Source organism: Pongo abelii, chromosome 15 (genome assembly GCF_028885655.2).
Source record: "Pongo abelii isolate AG06213 chromosome 15, NHGRI_mPonAbe1-v2.0_pri, whole genome shotgun sequence".
Classification (NCBI taxonomy): Eukaryota; Metazoa; Chordata; class Mammalia; order Primates; family Hominidae; genus Pongo; species Pongo abelii.
This window is the reverse complement of record NC_072000.2, coordinates 36,120,403-36,147,127: the sequence shown is the minus strand read 5'-3', so window position 1 is coordinate 36,147,127 and position 26,725 is coordinate 36,120,403. Positions and strand designations below refer to the sequence as shown.

The window sequence follows — 26,725 nt, the reverse complement described above, 5'->3', positions numbered from 1 at the left end:
AACAAACAAACAAACAAAAAAGAGTGTGCCTTAGAGCCCATTCTCAGCACCAGTCTTAAGCTAGGTTTGCTCCAGTCATTTCTGATGATAAATTAGAATCTACCTTCCTCAGGCCAAAAGGCTTTTAATCATAGTTCCTTCTCTGACAAACAGTTATCGTTTTTCTCCAGCACCCCAGTTCTGACTTTCCACAAGCTGAGGTTCTTCCATTTGTGATAATAATACAGAAAGGCAAGACACATCCCATAGTCAAAGCAAATTCACAATGTAGATTAATCACAGATTATAATGGTGGCATTTCATTTTTATGTGTTTCATAAACACCAGTTTGACATAAACTGGTGGCACTTTAACCTTTAAATTATTTGGATATCCTTTAAGAATAAGAAAAAGGCATATTTTTTAATAGGAGTGGCAAAAGTATTTGGACCACTGGAATATCTCTTAGGAGTTGTTTTTTTCATCACTAGATTTTATCTATATTAGATAGCACAGTCCATGGAGAATTTTTTTTAAGAGAGAGAAAGATAATCCCAGTTCTGTGGTCAGTTATATCCTGGCAGGGAAAAAAAAGGAACATGTACTTCACAGGGATCTATTTTTAATTCTCATTTAAATAGCTGTCAGCTCTTGCCAGCACAAAAGAAGAAAGATGACAAAATGAAGACAAGATTTTGTGACTAGAACCAAGTATTAACATCAGTCTGGAAAGCTATGCTTATTTGAAACATATTCCTAAGAGAACTTAAGAAAAATACAAACATAATTTTCCATAAATCTGCCACACACTGAAAGTTATGTGAGAGAGATATATATATGCATGTATCCAAATGCCTCTCTCTCTCTCTCTCTCTCTCTCTCTCTCTATATATATATAAATAGAGGCATATGGCAAAGTTAATTATAAGGAGGTTTTTTCTAAGATTCCTGTAAGGAAAATCTATTTCTTTAATAGCTCTCACTGTGAAATATATTCATTCATTTAAATATAATTTGTTTATTTGATATACATTATATATTAGACTCTGTGCTCAGCTCTCAGAATTTAATAAATGAAAAGAACATGGTCCCTGTCCTCCAGGAACTTAAGAATCTAGAGAAAGAGATAGATAGGTAAATAATTACAATGTAGTTTGAGAAGCACAGTGATATCTACAGAATGTGTCAAGAGAACAGGAAAAAGAGGAGGGACACCTAACCCAGAAAAAGAGAGAGAAGGTAATTAGAGGAGGCGAGGCAAAGCTGAGTTCTAAAGGCCAAGTAAGAGAGAGCCAGACATGGGCAATGGGAGAAAGCATGCAAGGAAGAAGGGGCATCACATGAGATGTAGAAGGACAGTATGAGGTACTTTTGTTGAGGGGGCTGAAAATACCACAGTATGAGAAGAGCTTAGTTTGCAAGGGTGGGAATGAGCGGAGAGTCAAGAGATGTAACTGGATAATAAGATAACCCTCACACTTCAGGCTAGTCCAGAGGAAGGGATTTCTAGGATCACAGGTTGCATGTATCTTAATCTTGAGGGACTTCTACAGGCCTTTTAATGGTGGAGAATGTCAATTAAAACGATTTAGTTAAATCAGGATTTAGTTTCCCACTTGAGTTATGAATCATTGCAGATAAAATCAATTGTTGCTACATAGAAATTACATAGTTGATGTCTGAGATTATTCTACATAAAATTTGTACAACCTAATATGGGTGTTGGTATAAACATAAGATTAATTTTTAAAAGCAAACAATATATTTTAAGGCAATGATTCAGAATCACAAAGTCACTGGAGTTGGAAATATTCTAGTTCAATTTCCTCTTCTTGTAAAGGAGGAAATCAAGGTCCAGAGAGGCTGTCATGTGCTCCAGTCATATGCTGGAAAGGGGCAGCCCCTGAACAAGGACAGAAGTTTCTGAGTATCCCACATCACACACTGCCTGCCTTCAGTATCTGCCGCAGGGAGGAGAGCCACATAACATATGTAATTTTATCCTATGGGTTATAGAGAGCCACTTTTGGATTTTAAGCACAGTACCAAAAGTCTGAGTGAGATCTGTATTTAGAGGGATCTTTCCTTGTTTTGATAGAGGAGTGAGAGTAGAGGTCTTTTCATTAACTCAGAACAGTTAGACCTAAGCAAAGGCAGTGGAGATGGAAAGGAGTGAACAAATTATATAAATATTGGGAGATAAAATAGATGTAATTTGGTAACCAGTTGGACATTGTGGGAGAAGATGCATAGAAGTTAGGAGAAATAACTCTTCATTTCTTGGCATGGGTAATTGATTAAACCAGGAGGAAGCATCTGGTGGGATACACATGAAGCAATTAGGGAGAAGGGAGATTCTGCCCAGCTTTTGAGATGATCAGAATTAATCTGAGATTGGTGGGATGACAGATGCCACAGCCAGATCACCTTAGCAACCCTTAGGATATTAAATGTCTTGCCTAGTATTTGAGGTAGCTTGTGCTACCTTTGCTCCTCCCAGAGGCATCGACATAAAATTATCATCACTTTTCACTGATAATACTATTGCACTTTGACTGAATCTTAAATTGCCAAATTATATTATTTCTTGATATTTCCTTCTGATTATAGCAGACTAGCCTATGTAGACCAACTGCCTCACTGAGAACAACCAAACAAGCTAGACAAATAAGAATCAGTTCTGAAGATATAGTATAAATATTCTCATAGAGAATGCAAATTTAGAGAAGTAAGACATTTGGCACCATTTTCCCCCTCAAGGTCTTTGCAGATGTATAAGCCAAATCTAGAGGTTAAGAAGCTAAACTGAACTTCTAGCCATTTTCAGTGCTGGAGCTCAGAACCCACCAAGGAGGAGAGGCCCTGGTAAAAATTTAGGCTTTCAGAAGGACCTCTAAAGGACCACTTCAGAGGAGTAAAGGTAAAGGTAAACTAGAAATATTCCAGTCCTCGTAAGATGAATTCGGCTATAAACTATGAATATAACATAAAAGTTATACATCCACTTTGGATTGATTCATTCCAGGAAAGTAAGGTCTGTTTGATGTTTGAAAGAAATTTTTAAAAATTATATGGTGATCTGAATATATTAATTTTTAAAAAGTGTTTTATAAAAAGGCAACATTCACAGATAAACCTCATAAACATGTTGAGCAAAAGACAGCAATGTCAGGCCTCTGAGCCCAAGCTAAGCCATCATATCCCCTGTGACCTGCACATATTCATCCAGATGGCCTGAAGCAACTGAAGATCCACAAAAGAAGTGAAAATAGCCTTAACTGATGACATTCCACCATTGTGATTTGTTTCTGCCCTATCCTAACTGATCAATGTACTTTGTAATCTCCCCCACCCTTAAGAAGGTTCTTTGTAACTCTCTCCACTCTTGAGAATGTACTTTGTGAGATCCACCCACTGCCTGCAAAACATTGCTCCTAACTCCACCGCCTATCCCAAAACCTATAAGAACTAATGATAATCCCATCACCCTTTTGCTGACTCTCTTTTCGGACTTAGCCCGCCTGCACCCACGTGAAATAAACAGCCATGTTGTTCACACAAAGCCTGTTTGGTGGTCTCTTCACAGGGACACAAGAGACACAAAAGAATATATGTGGCATGACTGTATTTACTTGAAGGACCAGATCAGGCAAACTATATTATTTAGAGATGCCTACATGGGCAGTAAGACTGTAAAGCAAGGAAATGATGATCAAAGTCAAAAAGTACATTACTTACGAAGGGCCACAGGGTATTCCACGTACTCTTCTCTGATCAAGAGTTTCTATTTTCCTTTCTCTGGCAAAGTTCTATTTTTGTTTTTTAATCTAGGTTGTTACAGGTCAGGTGCTTTCTGTAAAGTTTTTTTAATTAAAAACATTGCATATACACATATATAGCAATTTAAAAACATGAGAAAGGGGCTGAGCATGGTGGTGCATGCCTGTAATCCCAGCACTTTGAGAGACTGATTGGAAGAATTGCTTGAGGCCAGGAGTTCAAGACCAGCCTAGGCAACATAGAGAGACATCATCTCTATAAAAAATTTTAAAAATTAGCGAGACGTGGTGGCATCTGCCTGGAGTCCTAACTACTTGGGACGCTGAGGCAGGAAGATTGCTTGAGCCCAGGAGTTTGAGACTGTAGTGAGCTATGATCACACTATGGTACACAGCCTGGGTGACAGAGTGAGATTGCAGCTCTAAAAATTAATCAGTCAATCAAGCAATCATGAAAAAGGGAATACATATTGTTGGGAATAAAGGAAGACTTGAATAGTAGAATATACTGTGTTCTAAATATAAAGACTCAAGGTTATGGAAATGTCAAGTCTACCTAAAGTCATCTCTAAATGTAACATTATCCTAATGAAAACACCAAAAATATTTTATTTGATACTAGACAAGCGGATTATAAAATTTTAATGGAAAAATAAGCTATAAAGACGTAAAACCGGGGGATTACCGGGAAAAATGGCCAAATAGGAATAGCTCCAGTCTGTGGTGCCCAGCAAGACCAATGCAGAAAGTGGGTGATTTCTGCATTTCCAACTGAGATACCTACCTCATTTCATTGGGACTGGTTAGACAGTGGGTGTAGCCCACCAAGGGGAGCAGAAGCCAGGTGGGGTGTCACCTCACCTGGAAAGCACAAGGGGTCAGGAAACTCCCTCCCCTAGGGCCATGAGTGAGGGACGGTGCTATCTGGTCCAGATACTATGCTTTTCCCACTGTCTTTGCAACCTGCAGACCAGGAGATTCCCTCCAGTGCCTACACCACCAGGGCCCTGAGTTTCAAGCAGAAAACTGGGCAGCCATTTGAGCAGACACCTAGCTAGCTGCAGGAATTTCTTTTCATATCCCAGTGGTGCCTGGAACCCCAGTGAGACAGAACTGTTCAGTCCCCCAGAAAGGGGGCTGAAGCCAGGGAGCCAAGTGATCTTGCTCAGCAAATCCCACCCCCATGCAGCCCAGCAAACTAAGATCCACTGGCTTGAAAATTCTCTCTGCCAGCACAGCAGTCTGAAATCCACCTGGACAATGCTCCAGCTTGGTGGGGGGAGGGGCGTCCACCATTACTGAGGCTTGAGTAGGCAGTTTTCCCCTCAAGTATAAGCAAAGCCACCAGGAAGTTTGGACTGGGTGGAGCCCACCACAGCTCTCAAAAGCTGCTGTGGCCAGACTGCCTCTCTAGATTCCTCCTCTCTGGGCAGGGCATCTCTAAAAGAAAAGCAGCAGCCCCACCTCCCTGGGACAGAGCACCTGCGGGAAGGGGTAGCTGTGGGCACAGCTTTAGCAGACTTAAACTTGCCTGCCTGTCAGCTATGAAGAGAGCAGCGGATCTCCCAACACAGCACTCAAGCTCTGATAAGGGACAGACTGCCTCCTCAAGTGGGTCCCTGACCCCAGGGAGATACCTCCCAGCAGGGGTCGAGAGACACCTCATACAGGAGAGCTCCAGCTGGCACCTGGCGGGTGCCCCTCTGGGACAAAGCTTCCAGAGGAAGGAGCAAGCAGCAATCTTTGCTGTTCCTCAGCCTCCGCTGGTGATACTCAGGCAAACAGGGTCTGGAGTGGACCTCCAGCAAACTCCAGCAGACCTGCAGAAGAGGGGCCTGACTATTAGAAGGAAAACAAACAAACAGAAAGCAATAGCATCAACATCAACAAAAAGGATGACCACACAGAAACCCCATCCGAAGTTTACTAACATCAAAGACCAAAGGTAGATAAATCCACGAAGATGAGGAAAAACCAGCGCAAAAAGGCTGAAAATTCCAAAAACCAGAATGCCTCTCTCCTCCAAAGGATCACAACTCCTCGCCAGCAAGGGCAAAAAACTGGACGGAGGATGAGATTGACAAATTGACAGAAGTAGGCTTCAGAAGGTGGGTAATGACAAACTCCTCTGAGCTAAAGGAGCATGTTCTAACCCGATGCAAGAAAGCTAAGAACTTTGATAAAAGCTTACAGGAAGTGCTAACTAGAATAACCAATTTACAGAAAAACATAAATGACCTGATGGAGCTGAAACTATTCCAAACAATAGAAAAAGAAGGACTCTTCCATAACTCATTTTATGAGGCCAGCATCATCCTGATACCAAAACCTGGCAGAGACAACAACAAAAAAAGAAAATTTCAGGCCAATATCTTTGATGAACATTGATGCGAAAATCTTCAATAAAATACTGAAAAACCAAATCCAGCAGTACATTAAAACACTTATCCACCATGATCAAGTTGGCTTCATCGCTGGGATGCAAGGTTGGTTCAACATACACAAATCAATAAACGTCATCCATCGCATAAACAGAACCAAAGATAAAAACCACATGATTATCTCAATAGATGCAGAAAAGGCCTGGGATAAAATTCAACACCACTTCATGCTAAAAACACTCAATAAACTAGGTATTGATGGAACATTTCTCACATAATAAGAGCTATTTATGACGAACCCACAGCCAATATCATACTGAATGGGCAAAAGCTGGAAGCATTCCCTTTGAAAACCAGCACAAGACAAGGATGCCCTGTCTCATCACTCCTATCCAACATAGCATTGGAAGTTCTGGCCAGGGCAATCGGGCAAGAGAAAGAAATAAAGAGTATTCACATAGGAAGAGAGTAAGTCAAATTATCTCTGTTTACAGATGACATGATTGTATATTTAGAAAACCCCATTGTCTCAGCCCAAAACTTCCTTAAGCTGATAAGTAACTTCAGCAAAGTCTCAGGATACAAAATCAATGTGCAAAAATCACAAGCATTCCTATACAACAACAACAGACAGAGAGTCAAATCATGAGTGAACTCCCATTCACAATTACTACAAAGAGAGTAAAATACCTAGAAATAAAACTTACAAGGGATGTGAAAAACCTCTTCAAGGAGAACTACAAACCACTGCTCAAGGAAATAAGATAGGACAAAAACAAATGGAAAAACATTCCATGCTCATGGATAGGAAGAATCAATATTGTGAAAATAGCCATAATGCCCAAATTAATTTAAAGATTCAATGCTATTCCCATCAAGCTACCATTGTCTTTCTTTGCAGAATTAGAAAAAACTACTTTAAATTTCATATGGAACCAAAAAAGAGCCCATATAGCCAAGACAATCCTAAGCAAAAAGAACAAAGCTGGAGGCATCATACTACCTGACTTCAAACTATACTGCAAGGGTACAGTAACCAAAATAGTATGGTACTGGTACCAAAACAGATATATAGACCAATGGAACAGAGCAGAGGCCTCAGAAATAACACCACACATCTACGACCATCTGACCCTTGACAAACCTGACACAAACAAGCAATGGGAAAAGGATTCCCTATTTAATAAACAGCGTTGGGAAAACTGGCTAGCCATATGCAGAAAACTGAAACTAGACCCCTTCCTTACGCCTTATACAAAAATTAACTCAAGATGGATTGAAGATTTAAACATAAGGCCTAAAACCATAAAAACTCTAGAAGAAAACCTAGGCAATACCATTCAGGACATAGGCATGGGCAAAGACTTCATGACTAAAACACCAAAAGCTATTGCAACAAAAGCCAAAATTGACAAACGGGATCTAATCAAACTAAAGAGCTTCTGCACAGCAAAAGGAATTATCATCAGAGTGAACAGGCAACCTACAGAATGGGAGAAAAATTTTGCAATCTATCCATCTGACAAAGGGCTAATATCTAGAATCTACAAGGAACTTAAACAAATTTACAAGAAAAAAACAAACAACCTCATCAAAAGGTGGGCGAAGGGTATGAACAGACACTTCTCAAAAGAAGACATTTATGCAGCCAACACACATATGAAAAAAAGCTCATCATCACTGGTCATTAGAGAAATGCAAATCAAAACCAAAATGAGATACCATCTCACACCAGTTAGAATGGCAATCATTAAAAAGTCAGGAAACAACAGATGCTGGTGAGGCTATGGAGAAATAGGAATGCTTTTACACTGTTGGTGGGAGTGTAAATTATTTCAAGCATTGTGGAAGACAGTGTGGCGATTCCTCAAGGATCTAGAACCAGAAATACCATTTGACCCAGCAATGCCATTACTGGGTGTATACTCAAAGGATTATAAATCATTCTACTATAAAGACACATGCACACGTATGTTTATTGCAGCACTATTCACAATAGCAAAGACTTGGAACCAACCCAAATGCCCATCAATGATAGACTGGATAAAACATATGTGGCACATATACACCATGGAATATTATGCAGCCATAAAAAAGAATGAGTTCATGTCCCTTGTAGGGACATGGATGATGCTGGAAACCATCATTCTCAGCAAACTAACACAGGAACAGAAAACCAAACACCACATGTTCTCACTCATAGGTGGGAGTTGAACAATGAGAACATATGGACACAGGGAGGGGAACCTCACACACCAGGGCCTGTCAGGGTATGCAGGGCAAGGTGAGGGATAGCATTAGGAGAAACACCTAATGTAGATGACAGGTTGATGGGTGCAGCCACCACCATAGCCCATGTATACTATGTAACAAACCTGCACGTTCTGCATATGTATCCCAGAATTTAAAGTACAATAAATAAATTTAGGGGGCACAGTGGCTCACACCTGTAATCCCAGAACTTTGGGAGGCTGAGGCATGCAGATCACCTGAGGTTGGGAGTTCAAGTCCAGCCTGACCAACGTGGAGAAACCCCATCTCTACTAAAAATACAAAATTAGCTGGGAGTGGTGGCATATGCCTGTAATCCCAGCTACTCGGGAGGCTGAGGCAGGAGAATTGCTTGAACCTGGGAGGCGGAGGTTACAGTGAGCCGAGATCGTGCCATTGTGCTCCAGCCTGGGCAACAAGAGCGAAACTCCATCTCATAAAAAATAAATAAATAATTTTTTTAAAACAGACACAAAACCTATAAGAGAAAAAAAATCAATAAACTTCACTATAAAACTGTTTTACATTCCTATTTGAAATAGAAAATGGTATAAACAAAGTTAAAAGATAAACGGCAAACCAAGAAAAGTATTTGCAAATATGCACACTATTTTCTACAAATCAACAAGACTCGACAAAGTTCACAAAACCTTCATAAAGAAAAAGTATTATAATAAAGATTATACAAAAGAGAATACAAATGCCTTTTAAATATATGAAAAGATTTTCAACCTCACTTTCAATAACAGAATTAAAAATTAAATCACACTGAAATACCATGTTTTACCTATCAGATTAGCAACATTAAAATATTGGTGAGGATGTGTTGAAAGAAGCATGTTGATATCTTGTTGAAAAGAATATAAATTAGTGTAAGATTACAGAAGACAATTTGGCTATATCTAACAAAATTACCAATGCAAGATATATACATATATATATATACACAGACACACACACACACCATTTGACCCAGCAAAACACAATTCTAGAATTTTTTTTCTCACAGATATAGTCACATTACAGAAGAAGACATTACAAAGTTATTCACCACATTACTGGAAATAACATAAAACCTCCATTAATAGAGGACTAATTAAATTGTGTTTTTACATATGGTAGAAAACTATGCAGTTGTTTACAGCTCGTAGTATTCTTATTTGGGACATTTTCTGAGTTGTATTGTTATATTAAAAGTCTGTAATACTTTTATACAAATGAAAAAACAAGATAACGCATTCACTCATAAATATTCCTTGAACATATTTTCTGTGCCAAGCACTTTTCTAGGCCCTTGGAATACAGCAGAGAACAAAACAGGAAAAGACAGTAAGTAAATAAAATATAGTATGTGTCCAATAGTGTTGATTGCTCTAAAGGAAAAGAAAAGCAGTACAGTAGTGAGGATGATGCTTTATAGACAGTGGTCAGGAAAGAATCTCTGACAAGTGATATTTGAATTGAGACCTAAAGGAAATGAAGGTTGAGACAGGAGGGTATCTGGGGGAAGTATATCCCAGGAAGTCAGAAGAGCAAGTGCAAAAGCTCAAAAGTATGACTAGTCTTAATATAGAGAATAGCTAAACAAAACTGAACGAAAGGGAGAGTATAGGAGATGTAGCCAGAAATGTTGGCAGTGGGAAGAGAGGGGCAGTTCACACAGAGCCACTGTAAGAACTTCAGGCTTTTATTCTCAGATAGGACACCACCAGATAACGTCACAGGTTGTTTTCCTGAGAAGGAGATTCAAATATGGAGATTAGTGTGCAGGAAGTTTATTAAGGAGTTATCTTGGGATGACCCCCTAAGCAAGGGGAAGGAAGGAAGTAGGGCTGAGGAAAGTTGGGCTGTAATGCAGTCTCAACTAACGGGCCAGTCCACCCACATATGGAACTTTGAAACTGAGAAGGCCCTTCAATTTGTTCCAAGATGGAACAAAGGAGCCAGAATTGTATAGCTCCCATAACAACGAGTCCTTAAGTATGGGATGAAAACTGAGATCACAGTGAGAAAAGAGGAAGTGGAAACAGTAATTGGAGATAATTTTTCAAGGATTACTGCTCTAAGAGGAGCAAAGACATTGGGTGGTAGCTGGAAAGGAATATACAAGTCCAAGAAAGTTCCTCCTGTTTCAGGCTGGGAGATGTTACAGCTTGCTTGTATACAGAAGGAAATGTATATGGTTTTGCTGTGTCCCCACCGAAATCTCATGTTGAATTGTAGCTCCCATAATCTCCACAGGTCATGAGAGGGACCCGGTGGGAGGTAATTGAATCATGGGGGCAGTTTTTCCCCTGCTGTTTCTGTGATAATGAATAAGTCTCACAAGATCTGACGGTTTTATAAAAGGGCAATTCTCCTGCACATGTTTTCCTGCCTGCCGCCAAGTAAGGTATGCCTTTGCTTCTCCTTTGCCTTCTGTCACGAATGTGAGGCCTCCCCAGCCATGTAGAACTGTGAGTCCATTAAACCTCCTTTTCTTTATAAATTACCCAGTCTCGGGTATGTCTTTATTAGCAGCATAAGAACAAACTAATACAGGAATACAGGAATGATGCCATTTGTATTTGCTCTGGAAGGATGTATATGAAACTGATAGCAATGATTGCCTCTGGATCATTGGATCTGGGAACTGTGAGGCAGGAGAATAGCGGTAGGGAGAAGTGTCCTTTCAGTGTTTACCATCTTGGAATTTTATTTCTTTGCACGGATTATCTAATCAGGGGTTATAGATCAATCAATACTGAACAGATAAAGTAGATCTTTATATATGGATACAGAAATAGATCCTAAAATATACAAAGTAAGAGAGTTGGCTACATAATAGTAATAAGTGTTTTAAAAATTATATAAATATGAAATATGGACTAAAAGTCTAGAAGAATACAGACCAAGTTGTCAATAGGAGTTAACTCTACAGAACATGAAAAGAGAATTCTCACTTATCTGTTGCTTGATGTTTTTTGTAACAATCTTATACATCAGAAAGAAATATGTATTTCATATTTTTAAAGTATCTTTACCATATATTAATCCATAAATATGAATTAATTGTGTGTTGAAGCAACAAGGAAACCAGCTAGACATTTTCCTGGACCAGTAGGATCTTCAGGCTTGAGTGGGCAGAAATGAAGGCCCAAGGAGAATAAGAAGAATCAGACCTGGGCATAAAAGTATATTGAAGTCTGGCTCCTGAGAGTTTGTGTTGCATCACTTTACATACCAAATCTCACCTACCATAGTGACACCTAAATTCAAATAAATGATAAATGAAAACAGATTTTTAAACAACTTTGGGTTCTAAAAACATTCTGGCTCCATTCTGGTTTATACTAAATCACCAAACTGCTTCCTTCCCTCAGAATAGTTGCATGAGTCACTTTACACAAATATCTACAAATTACAGTAAGAAATTCAACATCAGAGCACATAACTGACCACGAATGGACACCTTCATTATGACTAGGGCACAACTTTTTAAGAAGAAAGTCCTTTGGATCCTGCATACTGTACTATTGTTTCAATCATCAGACGTGAGGGCTTAACCCAGATCTTTCATTAATGCAAGATCCCACATTAGAGAATTTACTATTCAGGTCAATTGTGAATTTTTTTCCTCTTCAATTGTGACCCCAGCATTTTTAGTTGGGGCTATGATTTTTTTTCACCCAACTCTAAAGAATTGTTCAACTGCTTGTTCTAAATATCTGATATAGGAGTTAATATTTTTCTCTCAATCAACCAGCTCTCTATCACTTGTTTGAATTAGGAAATAGACGTTTAGTAAAATACCTCAAAGACAGACTAGTAAGAGACACAAACCCCAACTCCAGGGTCCAATTCCCCTACATTTGCAGAGATACTGTTTTCTCCTCTCACAACTCAAGGCACCCAGGAAATCCTAAATCGGCCCCACAGGGCCTAAACCATCACACACCAGTATGAGGAAGGTAAAGATTTGTAATCTGTCTTAGCCCATCGGGACAACTATAATAAAATACCATAAACTGGGTGGATTATAAACAATACAAATGTATTTGTCACAGTTCTGGAGGCTGGGAAGTCCCAGATCAAGGTGCCAGTAGATTCAGTGTCTGGCAAGGGTCCTCTTTCTGACTCACAGATAGTGTCTTCTTGTTGTGTCCTCATGTGACAGAAAGGCAAGGGGTCTCTCTCAGGCCTTATAAGGGCACTAATCCCATTTATGAAGGCTCCACCCTCATGATGTGACTACCTCCCAAAGGCCCCACCTTCTAATATATCTCCTTGGAGGTTAGGATTTCAACATACAAATTTGTAGGGGGACACAAATATTCATACCATAGCAAAACCCCTTAGTAATTAATTTAGCAGAGATTTTCTGAGCATAAGAGTTGTGAGAAAAATAAATATATAGGCCCATCTATATGACACACAAAAAACTATTCAGGAAATAATATTAAGTTAAAGAAACAATGTATAAAATTGTTATAGAATCTGAGTCCAATTTTTTATTAAATGTAAATAACTAGAAAAAGTAAATATATCAAAAATGGTAATAGTGGATATCTCTAGTGGTCCACGGGTTATTTTTATTTTCTTCTCATTTTTATAAGAATATGTATTAATCACATAATCAAGAAAACAATAGAAGTAATTTTTAAAAGCAATTGTATACAACACTGAAAATCAATCAAAGTGAGGAGTCAATGTTTACTTGGTGTAAGTCATATGTGGTCCACTGATTATTTTTATTTTCTCCTCATTTTTATAAGAATATGTATCAGTCATATAATCAAGAAAAACAATAGAATTTTTAAAAGCAATTGTATATAATATGAAAATATCAAAGTGAGGAGTCGATATTTACTTGGTATAAGTCACATGTTCCTAAGTCTAAAGCCTGAGTCAATGGAATTCCTTTTCAGAAAGCATTCTCCCCATATTCCTAGGAGTCCTTTAACATGTCAAATTCTCATCTCCTCTCCTCCCAATATATTTTCTTCAGCTCCCTCTAATTTAAGACTATCTCTTTCTTTGTGGATACTAATTTTATTCTGAGCCAAAGAGGGGACATAGTAGGAATTAGGAATTCTTGGCCATTATACCAAGGGATCCTGTTTATGCTTCTCTTCCATTTCCTATCTTACACTAACCATTTTCTCTTCCTCTATCTGCACAGCCAGTCTCTATCCATCCCCATTTCCTGCCTAAAAAAGCTATAATCATCTTTCTTTATATTTAGTCATCACAATGTAGTTTATGTGTTCTAGGAGCTCTCTATAAAATCAACCTGAATGTTCACCTTCTTTCCCCGACCAGCCTTGCGCAGACCTATATTTCAGGCTAAATCTAGTTTTCTACTTGCTGATGATCTCTTTCTGGCATCGAATTACATTTTTGTGTTTTTTTATGGTAGAGGTCTCCTCTGATGTGTCTTTTACCACATTTGGTTTTCCCTCGGAAGATATTTAGCCCATCTTTTATCCTTGTCACCCATGGGCTGTTAGTGTTACTGCTGCTCCTTCACATCTTGACTCCAGTTGGAGCTTGGAATTCTCCTTCTCACTATTCACTTGATCATTCAGTCATCTGTTTAGCAGACAGACCCGCATTTCCCTGACATCTATTCCATAGTTTCACAGATCTGGGCATGATGTCTTCCTGACACATCTGATGGCAATCACACAGGGACTTGGCTTGTGGGCACACATACATGTATGTGTGTGTGTGTGACTTCTTGGCAACAACATTCACTAATGTTGGCTCTTAATCACTGAATAAGAACACCTAAAACTCCATACAAGGCAAATGCTCAGCACATGCCTTTGCTTTGAATCTTCGAGTTTGCTTTTGGCATTTAGGGCTGATGCCCACTATGTCTGTCAAGCCATGTGAAAGATTCACTAGGGAGGCTAAATCCCAGCCATGCAATGCCTGTTGACAGGAGAAACTAAGATTCTCTCATCATTCTAGCTATATTTATAAAGTGCTCACTATGGCCAGGCATCATTTTAAGCATTTCACAAATACTATCTAACTTAAGGCTCATTGCAGCTCCATGAGGTGGATACTCTTATCATGACCATCATTTTACAGAAAGAAGAAAATGAGGCATAGTGAGCTGCCTTATGTAGCCCTGTAAGAAGTGGAGCTGGAATCTGAACCCAGACAGTTGGGCGCCAAGAATCAACTCTCTTAACCTCCATTCTAAATTGCCTCTCAGCTGTAGCAAGATTGCAATAAAGAAAAATGCTTCATTACTGAAAAGATCTGGCTAAATATGATTTTTGGAACCAAAGTAATAAATATGCCAGAAGGCATTTTTGCAAGTCGGTGACACAACACCGTCTTGAAATTGCAGCACTAAATTCATTTGTTAGGACAGACATTCACGTACATATAACAGCCAAGTTGCCTAAGAGTTGAGCTCCAACCTGCCAGCCTCAGCCACTGCTTGGGAGAACTGTGAACCCCAACCTCAGCTTTCCTCTTCAGTTGCTTCTATGTATAAGATGGACCCAGGACCCCTCTTAAGGGCCTGCTATCCTCCCTCCCACACCCCCTTCAACACCGCCAGGCATGGAAATAAAGGAAGATCTTGAGCTCCTTCAATGGAAATTACAGGCACCTAGCTAGCCCTGAGAAGTAAATGAGCAACTTGATAAGCAAGAAGGTAACAGCAGCTTAAAAAATAGCCAAGGAAGTTAGGATCATGAGATGTTCCCTATAGAAATTAAAGATAACACCTTAACGTGAGCTGTTTTTCGGAAACCCAGACCCCTTCCAAATGGATCCACTGGCATGTTGACCTCAGATAAAAGGGAACTGAGGACTGAATTCTGACTGCTGTTCTTTGTTCTAAATTTCTTCCTGAAGAGCCTGGAAGAGGTCATACCCATGAGCCAGAGCTAACTTTCTTTTCTGCTGATCACAAATTTTTAGATAAAGCCTCATCTCCTTAACCAATTGCAAATCAGGAAACCTTTGACTCTATCTGTGACTTGTAAGCCCCCGCTTTAAGATATCCCACCTCTTTAGGCCAAACCAATGTATAATCTCTATGTATTGATTTATGACTTTGTCTATAACCTCTGCCTTCTCACCTTTAAAAGGTCTTACTTGAAAGCCACTGCGGAGGTTGGGTCTTAAGTGTGAGCTGCTGATTCTCCTCACTTGGCATCCTGCTATAAATGCTTCACTTTCTCTTGCAGCAATCCCTATGTCAGTGTTTGGCTTTGCTACACCAGGCAAGGGGATCCCAGTTTAGTTTGGTAACACTTATGGAAATTTCCTATTATTTTAGCACTGTGATTCAGAAAGATCTTCAACTTGCGGCCCAGTGTCTGAAGGTTTTAATCTTCATCTGACACAAGTCAAATATGACTAGATAAAATTTGATGGGAAATAGGGCTAAAATCCAGTAGGAGACTTGCATTCTATACAAAAATCTTATTGCAATATATCTTTGAGGATAATGCACACAAGGAAAGTTCAACTTAAACCTCTCCCAGATCCTACTTTGCTGTTTACTTATGTCCAAGTAGGGTCTGAGATGACTTTGGGGGCTTCCAAATAAGGAGGCACTATGCATTTCCCCCCAAGCCTCTCAACTCAGTAAGGAAGTGCTTCTATATAGATCCACCCTCCCTGCCTAGCCTTCTATGGACAAAGATTTTTAAAACTAATCATTATAAAAACTTTAAGAGCATGAGGTCAGAATTTTTGTCACTTGTGTTTACTGCTATGCCAAGAATAGTTTGACATATGGTAGGCATTAAATATTTGTTGAATTAATATAAGGTCCTAGAAAATATATCACAAAAATATGTTTAAGAACAATATATTAAATGTTTATTTCTGCATATAAACATGAAAATTTCAAGTTACCAAATAATTATATTATACAAGTACTGCTAGTTAAAAATGTACTTAAAACATTTTTATGAGTAGTTCAAAGAGCTGGAGCTGAAGGCCAGGCCCAGTGGCTCACACCTGTAATCCCAGCACTTTGGGAGGCCGAGGTGGGCGGATCACGAGGGCAGGAGATCAAGACCATCCTGGCTAACACGGTGAAACCCCTTCTCTACTAAAAAAAAAAAAATACAAAAAAAATTAGCCGGGCGTGGTGGCAGGCGCCTGTAGTCCCAGCTACTTGGGAGGCTGAGGCAGGAGAATGGCGTGAACCCAGGAGGCGGAGCTTGCAGTGAGCGGAGATGCGCCACTGCACTGCAGCCTGGGCGACTGAGCGAGATTCTGTCTCAAAAAAAAAAAAAGGAGCTGAAAATGATTTCTGTCTGCAGACTCTGCTCATCAGATTAAGCTGTAAGGATGCAGGTGAGCAGGTTGGTTGCATGCCAGTGCTGCAAAGAGAAGCTGGTTTTGCTCAATCTTCCACATTGATAGAATTCATAGGATGCTTTTTTTGGAAGCTTTGCTCTACATAGAATTGTCAATATGCACCTGCCATCAGTCCTTCAAGACATCTTGCCCAAAATATCACCTTTAAAATAACTATCAAAATAACTTTAAAATAAACTAACACTCACTAAAAAGGATTAATGGAGGGGATGCCTGAATCAGCTGTAGCCAATGTGAAGGTAGAATGGTGTTGTAAATAAGAGAGCAGAAGGCTTTAGAGATGCCCTGAAGATCAGCCTTAGCATTATTATTATAATAACAACTGTGGGTCTTTGGAAGAGAAACTTAACCTCTGTGCCTCAGTTTCCTGTGTTGTGTGTCAGGACTAAGACCCACATCACAGGATAAGGATAAAACATGATAGTGCATGCAAAGTATCTGACATATAGTAAGCGCTGAACAAAGGTTCACTGTGATTATTATACATCCATAAACCATTGAAAGTAAATTATAGACGAGTACTACACTGAGATGTACATTCCTTTGTATAAGGAATGTTCATCAGGCTGTAGCTCTATGTACGTATTTCCAGAGAGAACATTTAAATAAATATACTTCCTGTCTCAAAAGTACAAAATTGAGAACAAATGTGCTAGAGCTGTGGAAGTGAACATATGTACACCTCTCCCAAATGAATGGTAGGTTAGAATTTTCATCCGTTTTGCCAAGAAATTGATATACTTCCTATTCTCCAAAGCAAATAGCAAATAAATAAATTTATAGAAATTTAACAGAGAAATCTGGAATCAGAACAAATTTTGGAAAATGAGTGAAATGCAAATATCAAACAATTTCTAAAATAAATGCAGGACCAAATGAACTGGAAACATATTCCATGAAGGAAACTTAAATCCTCATCCCCCTTGTAGAAAAGTGCTAGTTTCCTGCAAGATTCAATCCCTATTTCTTTTATGTGTGTGAACTATAAGCCAGCTCCACCTAGAATTTAGTTTGATTACAAATAAGTTTGTCAGATGGTTTACCTTGAAATCTTTCTTCTCTCCTAAAGAATTCTAAGAATGGTACTCGCAGTCACTCAGCTTTTTCATCAGAGAACTTGCTTGTATACAGATGTTGAACCATGTGAGACTACCATTCGATTGCCTTTGACCCAGAAAAACAGCAATTTCATATGGTTCACTTATTCTACGTTGGATGGAACTGGTCTAGGAAGAGTTGAGGGGTTAAGGAAGTGGGTTGATAAAAAGAAGATATTTATTCCTTGTTAATGAATTTCACCTCCTCCAAGTTGTTGTGTCACAAAACAAAACACGTGTTGAAGAAGTAGAATCACTTCATGTGGAAAGAATTAAATTTAGCATTGATGAAAAAAGACAGTGGGCTGGGCACCGTGGATCACACCTGTAATCCCAGCACTTTGGGAGGCCGAGGCGGGTGGATCACCTGAGGTCAGGAGTTTGAGACCAGCCTGGCCAACATAGTGAAACCCCATTTCTACCAAAAATACAAAAATTAGCCAGGCACGGTGGTGCATACCTGTAATCCCAGCTACTCGAGAGGCTGAGGCAGGAGAATCGCTTGAACCGAGGAGGTAGAGGCTGCAGTGAGCTGAGATCATGCCACTGCACTCCAGCCTGGGTGACAGAGATCCTGTCTCAAAAAAAAAAAAAAAAAAAGAAAAGAAAAAAAGACAGTGATGCTCACATTGAGAACAGCAGCAGATCCATGACCCAGCCATATGAGGTGTCAAGGAAGTATACTATTAACCAAACGAAGAAAACAATGGCGTCCTGCCCACTGTGCTGGGATGAAAGCCACATATGTGGTGGATGAACAAGTTATTCTGAGAAACAAGACCAGGCAGTTACCTACCATCTAAAGCACTAGACTGTCAGTCCCCCCACACCTCCCGGTAATCCACACCCCTTCAAATGAACCTTGTCCTGGCAGGTTTACTAGAGTTGCAAAATGCTTGGATCTGCAGGAATGCAGGGAGCAAGCACCTCACCCCACTAATTTGGCATTTCAAGCTCTTCTTCCTTTCTCTCTTTCGCTTTGGAATTTTCATTAGAGTATGATATTTGACTCATCCTAAGAGCAAACATTACATTTTCTGGCTTTTCTAATTTGAAAAACAGATGGTCTCTCCTCACTGGCCCTAGGGAAAAAAGAAAAACTTAACAATTTCATCTGGCTTCTACTTCTCATTTTCTAGTTTTCAAACATGTAATTCTATTATTACCTGCTGTATGTGAGGCTGTGGGCAGGCTCTGAAGTAGTAGGCTTCCTGCACAGCACTATGTCTGAGGGCCACACCTCATTTTCTCCCATCTTCACTGCAGTCCCCATCCCCATTGCCCACAAAAAGCAAAGTAAAAAATAACTCTAAATTATCATCTAAGTATTGCTTCAAGGCTTGTGATAAGAAAGCTGTAGGTCAGTCTTAGAGAAAATACAAAAACACAGAAACTGTTTTTCACATTATAGTTCCAACATTCCACAGGGATTTATATTTAGGCAAATATGTGTGTTTGGGTGAGCTTCTGGGCTCAACTTTAATCATTCTGAGAGAGAAAGAATCCAACCAGTTTAAACTAGATTTTCACTCTTTGTAACCCATGTGGCATTCCAAACATTTCTAAGCATTAGGATTACATCATTTTCTCTTTTTTTTTCCTTTAATACAAACAGCCATTATATTCTATTTTCACGACCTTTAAGTTCCCAATATCAAATTACCCAGCTGTTGTTTCAATCTCTCTTAGTTGCTAAGAGATGGAGATGGTGGCAGACCAGACCGATTTTCTTCAACATAGAATTGCAAGCTGACATAAGAGGGAACTAAATTCAGCCAGAGCACAATGAGCCCAACAGTTGGCAGCCAGGCTGTGTCTTTTCACAGCTGCAGGAAACAGTTGGTGCAGAGAACCTCGTTGCCATCTCCCTGCCAACATCACTGCCATGTTTTCATGCATTCTCCACAATGCCTCTCAGCAAAGAGGAGCACTGCCCATTTGCATTACAGGGATCAGTCTGCTGTCATATCGCCTCTCCTAGAATTAAGTTCCGTGGCTAAAGACCATGATCTTTTCTGGGTCAAACCATTCTTTAGTAATAATAGAGAAAACACTTCTATTGAATGCGGTGGACAGCATTTATACTTGCCCTCCTCCTACCCCACCTTATGATCAAGACACTTATTTACCCCCACCTGCTAAGCAGTGTTGACTGTTTATTTTTCTCAGCTGAGACCCTCCCTGAGCCTTGCCTTCAGCTGCCTCACCCAAGGTCATGCCCTTCCCTGGGAGCTTTCCACATCCAGTATCTGCTAAATGGGAGGAGGTATAAAGCCTGGGGGAAAAGGGGAGCCACTTTAGAGTTCTGGGTAGGAATGACTGCCATCTCTGTCACAGCTGCAGTTCAACTCCTCTCTCTGGTTGATTTTACTTCCCTCACCTCTCAGAGGTGCTGTGTCTGGAACTGGTGGGTTCTTGGTCTCACTGACTTCAAGAATGAAGCCGCAGACCCTCGCGGTGAGTGTTACAGCTCTTAAGGTGGCGCGTCTGCAGTTTATTCCTTCTGATGTTCGGATGTGTTCGGAGTTTCTTCCTTCTGGCGGGTTCGTGGTCTCGCTGGTTCAGGAGTGATGCTGCAGACCTTCGCGGTGAGTGTTACAGCTCTTAAAGCAGCACGCGTCTAGAGTTTTTCGTTCTTCCTGGTGGGCTCCTGGTCTCGCTGGCTTCAGAAGTGAAGCTGTAGATTTTCGCGGGGAGTGTTACAGCTCATAAAAGTAGCGTGGACCCAAAGAGTGAGCAGTAGCAAGATTCATCGTGAAGAGCGAAAGAACAAAGCTGCCACAGTGTGGAAGGGGACCTGAGCGGGTTGCCAGTGCTGGCTGGGGCAGCCTGCTTTTATTCTCTTATCTGGCCCCACCCACATCCTGCTGATTCGTAGAGCTGAGTGGCCTGATTTGACAGGGTGCTGATTGGTGCGTTTACAATCCCTGAGCTAGATACAAAGGTTCTCCATGTCCCCATCAGATTAGCTAGATACAGTTTCGACACACAGGTTCTCCAAGGCTCCACCAGAGCAGCTAGATACAGAGTATCGACTGGTGCACTCACAAACCTTGAGCTAAACACAGGGTGCTGATTAGTGTGTTTACAAACCTTGAGCTAGATACAGAGTGCCGATTGGTGTGTTTACAATCCCTGAGCTAGACATAAAGGTTCGCCAAGGCCCCACCAGGGCAGCTAACTACAGAGTGTCGATTGGTGCACTCACAGACCTTGAGCTAAATACAGAGTGCCGATTGGTGTGTTTACAATCCCTGAGCTAGACATAAAGGTTCTCCAAGGCCCCACCAGAGCAGCTAGATACAGAGTGTTGATTGGTGCACTCACAGACCTTGAGCTAAACACAGGGTGCTGATTGGTGTGTTTACAATCCCTGAGCTAGATATAAAGACTCTCCACGTCCTCACCAGCCTCAGGAGCCCAGCTGGCTTCACCTAGTGGATTCCGCACCAGGGCTGCAGGTGGAGCTGCCTGCCAGTCCTGCGCCGTGTGCTGGCACTCCTCAGCCCTTGGGTGGTCGATGGGACTGGGCGCCATGGAGCAGGGGGCGGGGCTCGTCGGGGAGGCTCGGGCTGCACAGGAGCCCACGGAGGCGGGGGGAGGCTCAGGCATGGCAGGCTGCAGTCCCGAGGCCTGCCCCGTGGGAAAGCAGCTAAGGCCCGGTGAGAAATCGAGCGCAGCGCCGGTGGGCTGGCACTGCTGGGGGACCCAGTACACCCTCCACAGCTGCTGGCCCGGGTGCTAAGTCCCTCATTGCCCCGGGCCGGCAGGGCCGGCCGGCTGCTCCAAGTGTGGGGCCCGCCAAGCTCACGCCCACCCGGAACTCCAGCTGGCCCGCAAGCTCCGCACAGAACCCCAGTTCCTGCTCGCGCCTCTCCCTCCACACCTCCCTGCAAGCTGAGGGAGTGGGCTCCGGCCTTGGCCAGCCCAGAAAGGGGCTCCCACAGTGCAGCGGTGGGCTGAAGGCCTCCTCAAGTGCCGCCCAAATGGAAGCCCAGGCAGAGGAGGCGCCAAGAGCGAGCGAGGGCTGTGAGGACTGCCAGCACGGTGTCACCTCTCAGTGCTTTTCCCAAGAACTCACCCCAATAAACCTCCAGCATGCAGATCTCAGAGCCTCGGAATCTGATTCCTGGGAACCCAAACTATGACAAAAAGTACATTCTCAAACCTCTCATTTATCTTAAGGAACAATCCACTAGGTTTCTGTGTGCTGAAGTCTGAAAGAAATCTCATAGGGACTATTTTTCTTGGTTTACTCACAATTGTGCCAGCACAAAAATCATGACCCAGAATGCTTGCTTAACACACTGCATTATCTGTGCTTCCTTAGCACAGTAACACAGTGTCCAGTGTCTTATTAGCCAAACTCCAGTCTAGAAGCAATGTCAACAGAATTACTGTTAAAATGGAGGTGAGACAGATAATGAAAACAGTTTATACCATGGATGGAGGTACAGGTCTCAATTAACAACAACTGTGCAATGAAGACATTAGCTATAGCCCTGGGGAGGGGGGGGAGCGGGGTACAGGATTCCATCTACCCAAATTGGGTGAGAGAATGTTGAAAGGGTTTACAATGAAAATTGAGTAAATGTATAATACACTTAGGAGACAAGACAATGGCCTATGAAACTAAGTCTCAGCTCTCGCCAATGGACTTGGATTCCCCCACTGACAAGAAAGACTTAAACTATAAAAAGGTTCAGCCTGCTAATTCACAGTTTAGGAAGTAGCACCATGATCTTGCTTTTGGTCCACAGTTTCTTATTACTACAACTGTCCGTAAACGCATTACAGAACTGGTCATGGATCAGATGACTTCTACTTTCTTTAGTTGTGTGACTATGAAACACTAGGAGAATGTAGAAATAACAGAGATAATGACATAAGCCTAACCCATGGTACTTTGTGCTAACTTTGGTAGTACATTTTATGATTATGGAGATAATCTTGGTGTTTATTATTTAAAATTATTGAAATGTTTTCAAAGAATCCAAAATACAAAATTGCCTTGGAGTTTTAATTTGAAACGTTGAATGGATATCGGTCATGATTTTAATAAAGGTAAGAATTTGATTAATTTTGTAATATGAAAGAACCTAGTTTATCAGTTACGAATTTGGTTTATTACATTTTCAAAACTGGCCTAAGTTCACTGAAAGATTTGGCCTAGTTAGGTTTCTAAGTCTATCCTCATGTATCTAAAGTATTTGAGATTATTAGATGGATTAAATGTCTTAGGAAAATTAAATTTGTGAATGACATTCATTTGTTAAACTTATGAACTAATTCAACATTAATCAAAAATCAAATGGCTGTGTACTGCTCTTGTAGTAAACTAACTAGATTTTTAAATAGAAGAAAGAGATGGGTAAAAGAAAATTTAGACTTAAGAAAAATCGAGCTTTAAATTTTCCAATTTATTCATAATTCTAGCTCTAAGTATTGCTTTCTACTTCAATTGTCAGGAATTATTTAAGCCTACCTCTATTGTCTGTTCAAACTACGATTCTATCATACCAAACTTAAATATTTTGTTGGCATTTGCATGCCCTAAAATTTCAGAGTTGGCAGTTTTCCTCTCAGCTGTTTTAAATGGCTCCCTGATTACTTTCCCCAGAGATGAAGCTGACAGATCCAATGGGAAAGGACTGTGCCTTCTTTGTTCAGTTGCTGATGTGAGCCCTAACGACAGCAGTGATACAATTTACATTCAATAAGCCATGAGTCAGAGAATATCATCTAACTTTTTATGAGACTAAGATACCGTAAATTCAAACTTGTAATGAAAGACCTTACTCTTGGTTTGACTGCTGTTCAGTCTTCTGGCAGGGATGGGTAGGGTGGGATACAAGAAATGCCTGAAACGTTGCTTCTCAAATTTTAATGTGCATCTGAATCACCTGGGGATCTTGTTAAACCGCAGGGATACAAGAATCCTGCATTTCTAACAGTTCCCAGGTGTGGCCCAAGCGTCCAGTCCACAGACCACACTTTGAGTAGTAAAGCTCTAAATATCAAATAGCCTAGTTGATGTTTTGGGGGTTTTTTAGTGATGACGATTCTGTTGAGGGTGGAGGAAAGGGAGTGATGGTATGTAAGTGCTAACCCTGGATCTAATATGACATCATTTTATATTAGTAATTATATTCAGAGGACTTGATGTTTTACCACTTAAGTATTTGTTCATTGGAAGAGCAACTGAACTTAAAGCAAATCAGTAATTTCCCAACATCTACAGCCTATTTTATTAGAAAACAAAAAGATAAACATCTGATTTGAAAAGTGATAAAATATGTCATATATGCATGTCAAGCATCAGTTCTTATCTTTAGGTAACTGAAGGCATAATCTTTCATTTTGGAAACAGACATAATGCAATCTCTGTATCATAACTTTAGAAACATCTCTGAGCAGCATGTCTGGCTGACGAGCCAAGACATTCTTTTAACTAGCAAGGCAAAGAAAAATGGGAAAGCTGTAAAAGCTTGTTTTCTTTATCAACAGTAGGTGGTGCTACAATACAAGTAAACAGTAAATGTACAGCAAGTACTTGTCAGCATTCAAATAATGATTTAGTTATTATTACACTTTCTTACAGATCAAGATCAAAACTGTCTTGACTTTATTATACAGATTACTGGACATGTTTTCAAAAGTTTTCTACTACCAAGAAACGCTAGGAATCTACTGGTAGTTTAATATGTCACATAATCTAACATTTTTCAAATGTATAAACTTTTGTGTGCCTATCTTGTTTTTAATTCTTCTTAAATTACTTGGGGGAATGCTAATGATCATAGTTTGTTATACACTGGCATACCAAGGAGGTTGTTGAAAAGCAACACAAAACCCTCTATTGCTTTCACAGGACTTCTTCAAAGCAAGTTGATGAACTTTACCAGGCAATGCCTAGAAATTATTTCCTGGCACAAAGTCTAGTGGCAGGACAGGAAAACACTTCCCCAGAGTTGCAACAGTTCTCACAGTACACCCCATGAGTCAGGGAGGTATGACAAAACAGACGAGAGATCAGCAAATTTTCTAGTGGAATGCCTAGTTAATACCTCTTCCAATAGCATTCATTACTGTAGAGTTTAGGACAGTTTTTCACACATTCCACTAGGCAGAGATTAATTGGGACTAAACCTACCTATTAGTCATATATTATTAATAATCACTTAAAACAGATGCTCTAAAATCAGTATCCTAGAAATAATAATTTTGATGAAGGTGGAATAAGATTGTTAGAGCAAAGCGGGGCAAGTCCAATTAGAACACAGGACATTTGAGGAATGGCAAGTCTTTGGAAGTGGTTGTGTTTCTGTCAGGGCTTTGATGAGAAGAAAACAACATAAGGATGTGGAGTACCTGAGAGAAAGAATGGAGGGACAAAGATGGGAGGAGGGAGGACAATAAAACATAACAAAAACAAAAGTCCTGATTTGTACTTTTGTCTTAAGTCATGGTAGCACAGATGTGTAAATTACCAGGCTCTTTGTAACACTTGATCTATGCAAGAAAGTTAACATCCTGCAACATCCTGTGATTACAGGATGTCTAAGGACAGAGATCTAAACTTGAATCAACAAAGTCCCTGCCCTCAAGAAGCTCCCAATCTAGTATTTCTCTGCTATACTGACAGAGGTGGGCTAACTTTTACTACATGAAAGAGCAAGGCATTGTCTCACAGGACTTTGGTCTATTCACTTCATAGATATAGAAAGCCAGTCATCCAGGTGAAATTGGAAATCATCATTCTCAGTAAACTATCGCAAGAACAAAAAACCAAACACCGCATATTCTCACTCATAGGTGGGAATTGAACAATGAGAACACATGGACACAGGAAGGGGAACATCACACTTCGGGGACTGTTGTGGGGTGGGGGGAGGGGGGAGGGATAGCATTGGGAGATATACCTAATGCTAGATGACGAGTTGGTGGGTGCAGCGCACCAGCATGGCACATGTATACATATGTAACTTACCTGCACGTTGCGCACCTGTACCATAGAGCCTAAAGTATAATAATAATAATAATAATAATGATAATAAAAAGAAAAAAAAAAAAGGCAAGTCATCCAGGGATGAAAACTAAGTCCCACAACTCAAAAGGCACAGAGGAGGAAATATTTTTGGCAAGAACTAGCTCTTCTGAATATGTCATTTAATTTTCGCTTCATTAATGTCATCAGTAAATATTAACAGAGTACCTACTGTGTTCAAGGTGCCAGTGTTTCTCTTAATCATTTTTCAGTAGAAAAATCACAAGTTTTTCTAGATTCTGAATGCTGCTGTCTGAGCTCCTATCCTAGGACTGCCTTGTGACAGCTCCCTTTGCTGGTTTAGTTTATCAGACTCTTTGAAAGGGAGATGACAATTAGGGTGAAAATGAGAGAGAAGCAACAATATCTGTAACACATACAAGAACAGAAGGGCTGTAACCAGCATTGAAAAGTCCCTTGATGACAAAGACTAGGGAGAAAAGGGAATATAGAAGAAGGGGATGAAAGGTGAAAAAAAGAAGAAAATAGAAACTAAAAGCAAATAAAACCAAGAAAATTTAACATGTAATGGCAAAAGAAAAGAAACAGAGAGGTGAATCCTGAATGGAAGCTGAGGGAAACATTGGGGGTCTCATTGAAAAGTAAAGTGTGTGATATTGCAGGAATTACAGACCAACTTCTTGGGATTCTGACCTCTTCCACACTGAAGATCAGAGGACAGGGAGGGAGTTATCCAAACAACCAAAGAAAAGAACCATCCTGCTTTTTAAGACAGCATGGTTTATAGACAAGCAGAGACAAGATAGTGTCTGAGGATCCGGACTGGATTCCTGATTCTGACAATTTAGTTACATGTCCTGGGGCAAATCA

The 26,725-nt window shown here is 40.4% G+C and overlaps 1 protein-coding gene and 1 long non-coding RNA gene across 8 annotated transcripts in view; one reads left to right on the top strand and one right to left on the bottom strand.

Moving 5' to 3' along the window:
- The window catches only part of AKAP6 (A-kinase anchoring protein 6), a 626,630-nt gene that overhangs the window by 337,744 nt on the left and 262,161 nt on the right, over window positions 1-26,725 (bottom strand). The gene's annotated exons all lie outside the window — the stretch shown is intronic.
- Window positions 19,255-26,725, top strand: part of LOC134760069 (uncharacterized) — a 101,313-nt gene continuing 93,842 nt past the window's right edge. For both annotated transcript variants that reach the window (XR_010136954.1, XR_010136955.1), the window contains exon 1: window positions 19,255-20,435. This is a non-coding gene — a long non-coding RNA (uncharacterized LOC134760069). The remainder of the gene's footprint in view (window positions 20,436-26,725) is intronic.